The sequence below is a fragment of the Enhydra lutris genome, unplaced genomic scaffold, assembly GCF_002288905.1.
Source record: "Enhydra lutris kenyoni isolate GAN:26980312 unplaced genomic scaffold, ASM228890v2 scaffoldscaffold47, whole genome shotgun sequence".
Taxonomy (NCBI): Eukaryota; Metazoa; Chordata; class Mammalia; order Carnivora; family Mustelidae; genus Enhydra; species Enhydra lutris.
Window position 1 is genome coordinate 8895965 of NW_019154131.1, and position 11002 is coordinate 8906966.

At 40.4% G+C, this 11002-nt stretch overlaps 1 pseudogene; it reads right to left on the minus strand.

Moving 5' to 3' along the window:
• Window positions 1–10089: 10089 nt before the first annotated feature.
• On the minus strand, window positions 10090–10773 carry LOC111156616 (annotated as a pseudogene).
• Between the last annotated feature and the right edge of the window lie 229 nt (window positions 10774–11002).

Here is an 11002-nt window from a genome sequence, read left to right on the forward strand (position 1 = left end):
ATTTAAAAGAATTTCTTTTACTATCGTGAATTAAAAGTTCTGATTTCTTTGGCAGACTTGTAAAATTGTTTGTCTACTAAAAAAAAAAGTGTATTTCTCCAATATTCACCAAATATTTCAGGGGAAATACAGTTTTTTAAAACATACAAGGAAGGCTCCAGAGGAAAGCTAATTCGAGCTGTTAAATGGACATTTTCAGAAAGCTTCAAAATAGATCAGTTGCCTGCAAATGACTGGAAGTAAAATGAGCTAAAGTGCCCTGGTTGGAGAGAGTGTCCTCAGCCCAAGACCCATTGTGCTTTCTCAAACACAGGCATCCATGTAATTTTGCCTACTGGGGAAATAAAAGCACTGACTAGACTTCTTTATCATCTGGGGATATTCATCTCCTCTGGGTCTTTTGAAAATGAAAGTGAAGTTAGGATGAGGGGAAAACTCATCCCTTGTATCTTCAACACATCTCTGTCTTGTGTAACCTTTCAATCAGCACTCGCAGATCTCCCCATTGAGAGAGAAAGAGATAGAGGAAGGCAGAGAGGCAATAACTTTACTCCCCAGTCCATCTCTCCCCAGTTACATTTTCTCCTCTTTCCTTCGTAGTTAAATTTCTTGACATCAGCCACCTGTATCCGGCTTCCTGACCCCGTCATTGCACAGAAAGGCTTTTGCTAGGCACCAATGATCTCCCCCTTAACTAAATCCAGGGGATATGTTTCTCTCCATATATTCTCTGACCTCTCCAGATGCATTCATACTATTGAACACTCTATTGAAGTGTTGCCCCCCCATACCCCATAATTCCATACAATCACACTCTCAGTTTTGCTCCTTCGTCTTAGGGAGTGGCCAGTGTGTGAGATCTGAAGCTTACAACAAATTGGGGCTCTGCTTTAAGAAAAGAAAAAGAGATATTTCTTTTGAAAACTTTTTGTAAATATGTGATCGTGTAAACACATTGCTAGGGCTCCTCCCAGGCAGGAGAAAGACTGAGAATCTTTTTTTTTTTTTTTTAAAGTTGTATTTATTTAATTAATAGCTACACCCCACCTGGGGCTCAAACTCAAAACCCTGAGATCAAGAGCCACAGGCTTTCCAACTGAGGCCTTTCTTCAATCTCCTTTGCCAACTGGCCTCCTCTCAGCTTTAAATGCTAGAGTTCCTCGAGTAAGGTCCATGGTAGGGCCGTTCACTGAGACACAGAACTGTGAAAGATGAGCACCGTTGAGCAGAAATATCATGGTTCCATTTTGGATAATTTAGGTTTGAGTCAGGCAAGCAAGGAAGTCAAATAAGCACTCAGATATATAGAGAAATCTAGGTAGAAGATAGAATTGATGTGGTTTCAGTGGAGTGAGGTCCAGAGCAGACAGCCAAGAATTCTTGAGATGTCACTGGTGGCTTATTAAAGCAAAGGGACTGGACCTGTGGGCAGAAAGACCTACTGCTCTGGGGTTGTGAAGGGGTGGCTGATTATATATGATGGGGTTGGAGGAGTAAGGAAAAGGGAGGTTTCAAAAGAACTTTCTTTCTTTCTTTTTTTAAGGATTTTATTTCTTTGAAGAGAGAGAGAGATCACAAGTAGGCAGACCGAGAGGGGGAAGCAGACTCCCCACTGAGCAGAGAGCCTGATGCGGGGCTCAATCCCAGGACCCTGATACCCTGACCAGAGCTGAAGGCAAAGACTTAACCTACTGAGCCACCCAGCTGCCCCTCAAAAGAACTTTCATATGCTTAAGATACCTGCTAGATACCACAGACCTTGCCATTGTCAAGTTAAGTTTGTGTTTCCCCTCTAGCAAGGCATTAACATTAAGATGGCTGGGAGATTCCTTGAAGAATGTCACATGTGTCCCACCCAGGAGTGGGGGTGGGGAAGGTTGCACGCAGGGTGTCTGCTTACGCTTTGTCTTCAGCCAGCCTTCTACTCCCCCATCAGAATTTTAGGAATCTTTGCCCAATCCATGATTAGCTGGAGGGGAAAATCAACATACATACATAATCAACAAAAGAAAGCCAGTAACTGAGATTACTCCGTGATTTCCACAGATTAGTATAAAAACATTATACTACATTCTCATTTTATCCTATGCTATGGCTTCACAGTATTTATCCTACCTTATAATTAGATATTTAGTTTTATAGTGACGTATGCAGTGGCTCTCTGCCCCTCTTAGACCTCAAACTCCAGGAGAGCAGGGACCAAGACAGTCTCACCCTCAGGGCCTGGCAAAAGTTTTCGTAGCTAATTAGTCTTCAAATGAAATGGGATAAATATATGACTGCAAGAAGGAACAGTTCCCCAATAGAACGTTTGTGTTCTTGCCATAGACTCATGTCAAAGCATCCCATTTTGAGAGGATTCTCTTGTTGCTTAGAAATTCCAAAGGATTCCTCTTTGAAGAGCAAAGCATTTCCTTTTGTCATCTTCCAAATCTGGTCATTCTCAATTGCAAAGGAAGTAAGTCCATGAAATGCTAGCTGGTAGGAGAACACAGAAGAACAATCCATAACTGGGTACTACAGTGTTCTGAGGGTCTTAAAAGGTAAAATGACGTCTGTTCCATTGAATTACAGGGGAAAAGCCTGTAAGACTGAATGAGAGGAAAGTCTAAGGAATTTGAGTCTCTGATTTAATAGAATATATAAATGAGATTAAAACAAAGGATTCTACCTTGTTTAAAAAGACACTATCGCTCTGATCTCATTGAGCAAAGCACATCCTACATGCCCACTTTATTTTTTTTAAGATTTTATTTATTTATTTATTTGACGAGAGAAAGAGCACAAGCAAGGGGAGCAGCAGGCAAAGGGAGAAGCAGGCTCCCCGCTGAGCAGGGAGCCCAAGGCTCTGCTCCATGCAGGGCTCCAGGCAGGGCTTGATGTGGGACCTATCTCAGGACCCTGGGATCATGACCTGAGCCAAGGCAGAGGCTTAACTGACTGAGCCATCCAGGTGCCCCCCTACATGCCCACTTTAAACAATAGTGTATCAATGGACAAAAAGGCATCTTGTTTAGGTTAATTCTTTCACAAAATTATCTAGCACTTGGGGATGATTTCACCTGGGTGCTTCCCCTTTTGAAGTTAACCCTTATACGTTATTGCTCTATTCTCTTCCTCATGTTCTAAGCCAGAGGACCCAAGCTTTTCTAGAAGTAACGAGACAGTATGGTGTATTCCTCTGGTTTAAAAAAAAAAAAAAAATTCAAGAAGTTTAAGTAAAATCTTACAAAGAAAGTTAAAATGGAAAGATAAAATAGAGCTGATCTTTTCTATGGGCTGGGTTGAAACTCACTCCAAAACCACAGATTAAGAATTCTTTCTATTTCATGTTGGTCATGGTCTCTGGGATCTGAAGATGAAGGAATTAGCAACATTGTGTGTACTCCAGCTGTATCTTCAGTGAGGCATTCTCTACCGAAATTTGTTTTTCTCAATTCTGAGTAACATTCAGATCATGTTTGTAAGGAAAAAGATTTGGGGGACTTCCAGGATTGGTTTAAACTATTTTGTGTTATAATTCAACAAGTATAAACATAAATACATAATATTATTTTCCATTTGTTGTTCCTCTGTAACTCTAAAACTGGTGAAAGGCCCAAGTACTCTGCTCAAAATCTTTAATGGCTGCTAGAAAGATAGACGGTGGAAATTCAGTTTTTGATCCATGAGGATACAGAGGCAGGACTCTTAGTTGCCTTTGAAGCACACAATCTCTGTTCTACCTTCCTAACAGTGGAGAGCCTAGGTGTGGAAGAGGGGCAGCCCCATACTGGTAGGTGCACCAGCAAGGCTCCAGGGTCAAAGCTTCATATAAACCGAATCCTTTCCCAAGGACTAAGTGATGCTGGGGGAATTCTAATTGTGGGACAATGGACTATTTCCAGACCTTAAGTAGATCCGACTCTTGTTAATGTTTCATTTAAGTGTCATGTAGGTAGCATGCTTGCCTCTTCCCCTGCCTAAGGGTTATCAGCTATATAACAAATACCCATTTCTAATTTATTACAGTTTGCAGAACGATTTTTACCCTCTGTCTACTGGCTGACCGATTTTATAGTTTCAACTGGCCTCTAGTTTCTCAGATAAAAGAGAATACTTTTTTTTCCCAGTCTGTTTAATGTTAGAAAAAATAGACCATTTTAAACAATCTTTTAACATTTTTCACCATTGAAAACAGACAAGATTGAAAGAAGAGAATATGAAGAAGAAGTAAAGAATGTTAGGATAATGAATATATATGTGTCTAGGAGAGAAAGCCATTAGGAGGAGGGAATGGCTAAGAAAGAATCCCAGGCATGAGAAAAACGCAAAATTATGTCTATTTTGAGAACATGTAGAATAATCTGTCTCTCTTCATGTAACAACTGTTTATATAAGAATGAGGCAGTGAAACCTACAATGTGTCCAATTGGATCTCATCTCTCTAAGGAAGAAAGGAAGGTCATTGGGAGGTCATGACCATCTGACCTTGAGTTAATTTGCTCTTATACCCACAGAATTCTGGTGCAGTGAGGAAATCCTGGGTAAAAACTTAGGGACTAAGTTATTTTTTGGGTGGAATCCATCCAAACCCTGTTCCAGAATCTCTGACTCAAGTTCATGTAAGCTAGAATGACATTTTGGAATCTCTTTCCTACAAAATATGACACTTAAGTCAGTTGTCCAAATAAAAGTCAAGAAAAATAACCAATTAACAATAATGAGAAAATTTCTTCAAGGTGTCTCTATGTTCTATAAGAATAGAGAAAAGAAACTGAATTTTTGAGATGACCATTGTGTTATTGGATCACATTTTACCTGAAGCCCACCCCATCTCTTGAATTTCCAGTTAGATGAGCTAATAAATTGCCTTTAGTTCTTAAACTAATTTGAATTAGGTTTTCTGCTATTTGCAACTAAATCATTTAAACTGATGAAATATATATATTCAGCCATTCATGGTGAGCTAGACAGGTACTTTCAGGTGTCAAGGAACACAATGAAATTACCTCACTTGGAGGGAAACAGTTTGTTAAAGAATAGCTAGGATTATTGGGAAGATGAGAGTCTCCATAGGTGAGACAGATGGAGAAGTGTGACATCTCTCTGGATATACCACAAGCACACACAGAGAGAAACGGAAGGTTGATTCAGAGGATGCAGATCTCAAGACCAGGGTTTCTTAAAGATTTTACACTTTTATCATAATGATGATTCAGCAAAGCCCTGTTTCTATTTACCTTGCTTTCCTTCTGTCTCTAACAATAATTGTTTAAATTGGTTCCTAGAGAATCTGGTGATCCTTCATATTCTGGTTTATTTAACAAACGAGGCAGTGAACAGCTCTGTGTTCTATACACAGAGGAAGGTTAGTTAATTTACGGGCTTCACTTTTAAGGGAGCAGCATTATATTCAGGAGCCCCTAAATTCCAGAAAAAGAAGTCTTTGCTCAGAACCATTGAATGTATTTAAAGAGGGTATTTTTAGGGTGTTTGAGAAATAGACTCCTAGTCACCAGGAGTTCTGTATGGAAATTGCCTGTGTGTATGCATGTGTGTGTATGGTAGTGGTCATGGTGGTGATGTCATGTTGTTTTAATCCCCATGTTTTGTACCTGAAATTTTGTTTTAACTTTTCCTTATACCTGATATTTCAAAGTTCCCAGCTTCCCTTCAGTTTTCGTAAGTGGTTTAGTCCCCTCCATTGTTGTAATATTTTAGGCCCTAAGGCAGTGCTCCTTGGACTATCTGTGAAGAGTCAGGTTTTTTGGTTTTTGGTTTTAATTTCCAAAGTATCACTGATCAAGGCACTTAAAATTAATTACTAATGATTATATGCCTGAATGTTGGGTCAGTGTTATTGTAATAAAGATTTTTTAAAAAAACGTTTAATTTCTTTTTGGACCAGGCTGTCCACAAAGCAATTCTCCAGGACCTTGTTATTCCAACTATGGTCAATAAACCAGAGACATCTTCATCACTTTGGAGCTGGTGAGAAATGCAGAATCTCAGGCATCACCCCAGACTACTAAATCAGAATCTTTATTTTAACTTGGTGTCGAGGTGATTTATATACATGTTAAAGATCTTAGGGAATTTCTAGTCTTTCATCTGCTTTTTGTCTTCCAGGAATGTGCTGCTATATCTTTACCTAAAAAGCCTTTTTTCTCCCCTCTTTCTTCTTTTTTTAGTGCTTTAGACTGCTGGCATCTTTCCTCACTCATGTCACTGATCAAATGTCCACCTCTGCTGGAGAAGGCTTTTCAGGCTCTCCAGAATGATTGCTGACCCCTTCATTCCACCACCACCACCCCCCTGACATACTCAGCCCAGCTAGAATATAAGTTTAATAAAAGCAGAGATCTGTTTCATTCCCTGTCCTTTATCCAGGGCTAGCTCAGTGCCTGTTTGTGGGTACAACCACGTGCTGGCTACACTCTGCTTCCATTTACTTCATGACTCTGCTTACTTCTGTCTCCTGTGACCTCACGTCTTGTGTTTATCACTTTCTCTGTATGTCCTTCTGAATTTGTAGCAGAGAGTCCAACCCAAACTGGCTTGTAAAATAAAAAGGATGCTGGCTTATATAACTAGAAAGTTCCAGAGTAAACGCAGTGGTCAGGCGCAGTTCCCTTACATCTCTGGCCCTTCCTCTCCGATTCTTTCAGCTTTTCATCCAGTCTGGTGGCTGGATGTCCACCACAGTCCCAGCTCCCGTGTTCCCATGGAGTGCTCCCCAGAGACCATGCACTGCAGCTGCTCTCTTTCACAGTAAAAAAAAGCTGCCCCCCAAACCTCCAGCAACATTCCTCCACCATTCCTTAGACTGAATTGGATCACATGCCCCTTCTAAATATATACACTTTTCGAGTGGCGTAATTACAAATGATGAAATGGATAGATCTTATGGGCACCTTTCATCAAGTTTTGACGACTGTATGCATCCTTATAGACACTAACCAAACCAAGGTGTGGAATATTTCCATCCCCCTGGAAAGTTGCTTTGTGTCCTTTCCAGCCAATCAGATGAGTTAACAGTCCCCTGCTGAGCCATCGTGGAGTTGGAAGCCAAAAGAACAATCAGGGACACTGAACCTGTCTTTCTGTAAAATGTTGACATTTTATTCATCGTGCACATTAACTCTTAAGAAAATACCGCATTAAAATATGATTTATGCTAATTACTAGCTGTTGTTGTTTGATGACCTCTGTCTTAAAAACCAAGTGCCACACTCACCTTACTTGCATCTCCCTAGATGCTGCCCTGCAATTAAAGGACCTCTGCTTCTGTCTCTTTGTCTCTGTCTCCTTCTTAATATGATATCTGCATGTGATCTCTCCACCTGATGGTTTCAATATGGCTGATCTTTTCACATGGTAGCCAGAGACTCCCAGAGTAGGTGCCCAAGAGAAGCCAGCTCCCAGAGTAGATGCCCAAGAGAAGCCAGAGTAGGTGTCCTAGGGAAGCTGTGTTTCTTACCTGATGTATCCTTGAGAGTCACCTAGGGCAACTTCTGCCATATTTCATTCACTGTAGCAGTCACAAGGAGAGGGGACATAGACTCTGTCTCTTGGTAGGATTGTCAAAGAATTTGCATGAGGGTATTCTGGGTGACTCCCAGTTGACTGAGTGGCTGGCTCTTGATTTTGGCTCAGGTCATGATCTCAGGATCATAGGATCAAGCCCCACCATGGGCTTTGCTTACGGATCCTCTGTCTCCTCCCCAGCTTGTGCTCTCTCTCTCTCTCTCTTTCTCTTAAATAAATAAATATTTTTTAAAAATCTGTGGATATATTTTTAAGCCACCATGGATCCCACTGCTTTTATAGCCATTTTTTGGACAATAGTGAAAAGCCCTTATTTTTTTTAGTATTAAAAACTCTTATTCCAATGAAATTTTTAAAAAATTCATCTTCCTTTCAATTTCAAGTGTCTCCTCTTTGCCCCCAAGTTTAATTGGATATTGTTGGTTTCATTCACTCTCTCCTCTCCATTCACTCACTCACTGCTATTTTTGGCCCATCTAAGCTCAGAGCAAGAAGTTGGGGATAAGATGAAAAGGAACAAAATCATCATTTTACTTGGCTGAATGTTGAAAAGATTCAGGGTTTTTTTTTTTATCTTCAGAGTCAGATTACCAAAAGCCAACTCCCTCTTTTAGGGGGTGATTTAGTGAATTAATTGGTGACCCCCCCCCACTCTGGCTCCTTGGCCCTCTGTCCATTATGGGGATGATGTACATTCTTGTGAACTTGTAATACTCTCCTTCAGCTCCTACTTTCCTGATACACCCTCACACAGCCTCTTTCTGCTAGGGTCCACTTATCCAAGCAGGCAGTTCTTTTGGGGTATTTTTTTTCAAAATGGCACCAGTCTAGACTCACTATATCCAAGTTGTCTTTATGGGTTTCAGAGAAACTCAGCATCTCAGCTGCTCCATCTCTGCATATTGGTCTTGGCCTTGCCATCAAGGCAATTCTAGATAGCCTTTCGTATCTAGAGAAGAGTGAAACAGTGTTCTCTATGTTCCCCAAACTCCAGATGAGCCAGAACAAGTTTCTCTTATGATGTTCTTACCATGGTCTATTTTTTTTTAAGTTTAATAAACATTTATTCCTTTAGTTGAACAACCTCTACACACAAAATACATATATGGTTTAGGATCTCTTTTTGAGTGGAAAAGGAATTTAGGTCTCAAGAGGTTTTGAGCCTTTTTCTAGAAATCATTTAACTAAGCTTAAGACCCCTAAAAAATATGTAAAAACTGGCTCAAGGAAACCAGCAATTAGATTTTGAAATCAAACCATGGATTAAGTTAGCGAACTTAAAATTGGGGCAATTCCTCTCCCATAGTTCCTACACGCCCAAATTCACCCTGGAAAACAAAAACCTCGTCTACTGGAAGACAAAATGGACACAGAATAGTGGTATACTTAACATCAAGGTGGGCCCAATTGATGGACCGGCAAAGATTTTGAGGGGTTTGAGTTAAGGATGAGAAAAGTGACTGGGGATAACACATGTAAGGATTAGATTGAAAACTATAGACTTGTAATGACACCAACTACATGACTTTTCTCAATAGCCTATGGGAATGTTTAAGTGGGTTGACCCAAGATGACTTAGGACTTGGAATGAGCAATGAGGTACTTTTAAAGCCAACCCCATTTTTTTCTCCTGAGGTGGCTAGTGGATTCATAATGGTCACAAAGACCATGGATAAAGTATTTAAGATTCTAATCAAAGCCAACTTTAATTTTTCATCCTCACACTTGAGGGCCACCAGTTTACCAATTCTAGCACTAATTACTAGCTTATGTATCTTAGTCTTCTCATTTACCTAATGTTTAACTTCCATCAGTTTTCATAGAGACCATTAACTAACCACTTTGCAGGAAATTCAGGATTCTACAGATCCTATGGAGTCGTGAGATACAACCAGGAGCCTCCACATTTTATGTTAATTTCAACAGTACTGTGGAGACCAAGGCAATTTTGCTTTGATTAAGCAGGATGTATTTTCCTTTTTAAGAGAACCCTCCTGTAATAGGTAGTTTTATTCAATTCTCTTAAAAAAATTGGTGGGATTCTTTTTAAGTATTTTTTCCAAAGCAACAGTTACACAGTTGGAATATTGGATTCAATATAAAAATGTGGTTCCTGGTTAATGCAGTTTACGTATGATCATGATTAAACATTAGGATAGTCTTCACATTTCCAAGCAAGATCCAGTTTAAAAATCTTCTTCTTTCCAAACACCTAATAACAGCCATTTGAGAGTAAACCAGAGCATTACATCACTCCAATAAGCTGTAGGTTTCATTACATGCACCAACAAATCTACATGGCTAGCTTATGCATTCCACTTTTACAGAATTTATTTTATACCTATTATACCAAACAGTTTTTAAACACGGACATATAAACTCCCTAATAAGATAAAGCAAAGACAAAAGTGTTTATCTTATTAGAAACAAGATACACCATCACTTACAGTCTTCAAACATTATTGCACTTTAACTTTCATAATTTGACAATGCATTCATGGAACAATCTGCAGACAACTAAATTTAACAGACAAATTAAAGAACACTTTAAAGCAGACATGACTGTCCTAAATTGTTTATTAGGTAAGAATTTTACAAACATTACTTTGATTAGCGGTAACGGTGAAGCTGGAGAGTATTGTGTCTTCTCCATGCCGCTTGGTGAGAACCACCAACAGTGTGGTGGAACTCGTGACCCTTTCCAAGGCCACGGCTCTTTCGGCCTGCAGGCGTCAGCCCTAGCATCTCCCTGCGCTTGTGGACTGGTTTGGTGATCCACTGGGTGTCAGGATTTCTTCTGATAGCTTTATGGAATGGATCAATGAGGATAACCTCAAAGAGTTTATATGTGGAATCTTCACCAACCCAGTAAGAATTCAAGACTCTTAGAGCCCCACAGTGACGTCCAGCTCGCTCTCTCCAACAGACTGAATGCTTCGTGCAAACTTTAGCTGATTAACACCATGATGGACAGGCTTGCAGTAGGTAGCACCCTTAGGAACTGGGCTTTTGCGGCCACCACGACGCACATGAATCTGATATATGACATAACCTTGCCTGGCCTTGTAGCCCAGCCTGCGCGCTTTATCCGGTGGGTTGGGTAGGGAGGCTTGTGGAGCACAGAGAGCTGGCAGTACTGCCAGCAGCACACCCTGAGAAGAAAGCACATTACCTTGGACTGCTTCTTCCTCCATAGTTCCTGAATGTACTTGTAAGCGCCCATCTTGGCTTACCTTTGAGCTGATGGCTACCGCCCGACAGAAAGGTCTTACCATGCTCTATTTTAATAGCTGCACCAGTAAGACCTGAGTTTTAACAGCTCAGCAAGCAGCCAGGCTGGGTGATGAAATACTTCCTCTCTATCAGTCAAATCAGACTTGGTGAGTGATTCTCTTGAAGTTCCCTTGAAGAAGCAAGATTCTGCCACTATGAGGAGCAGTAGAAAAACATAGTACACTCTCCCAACTGTGCA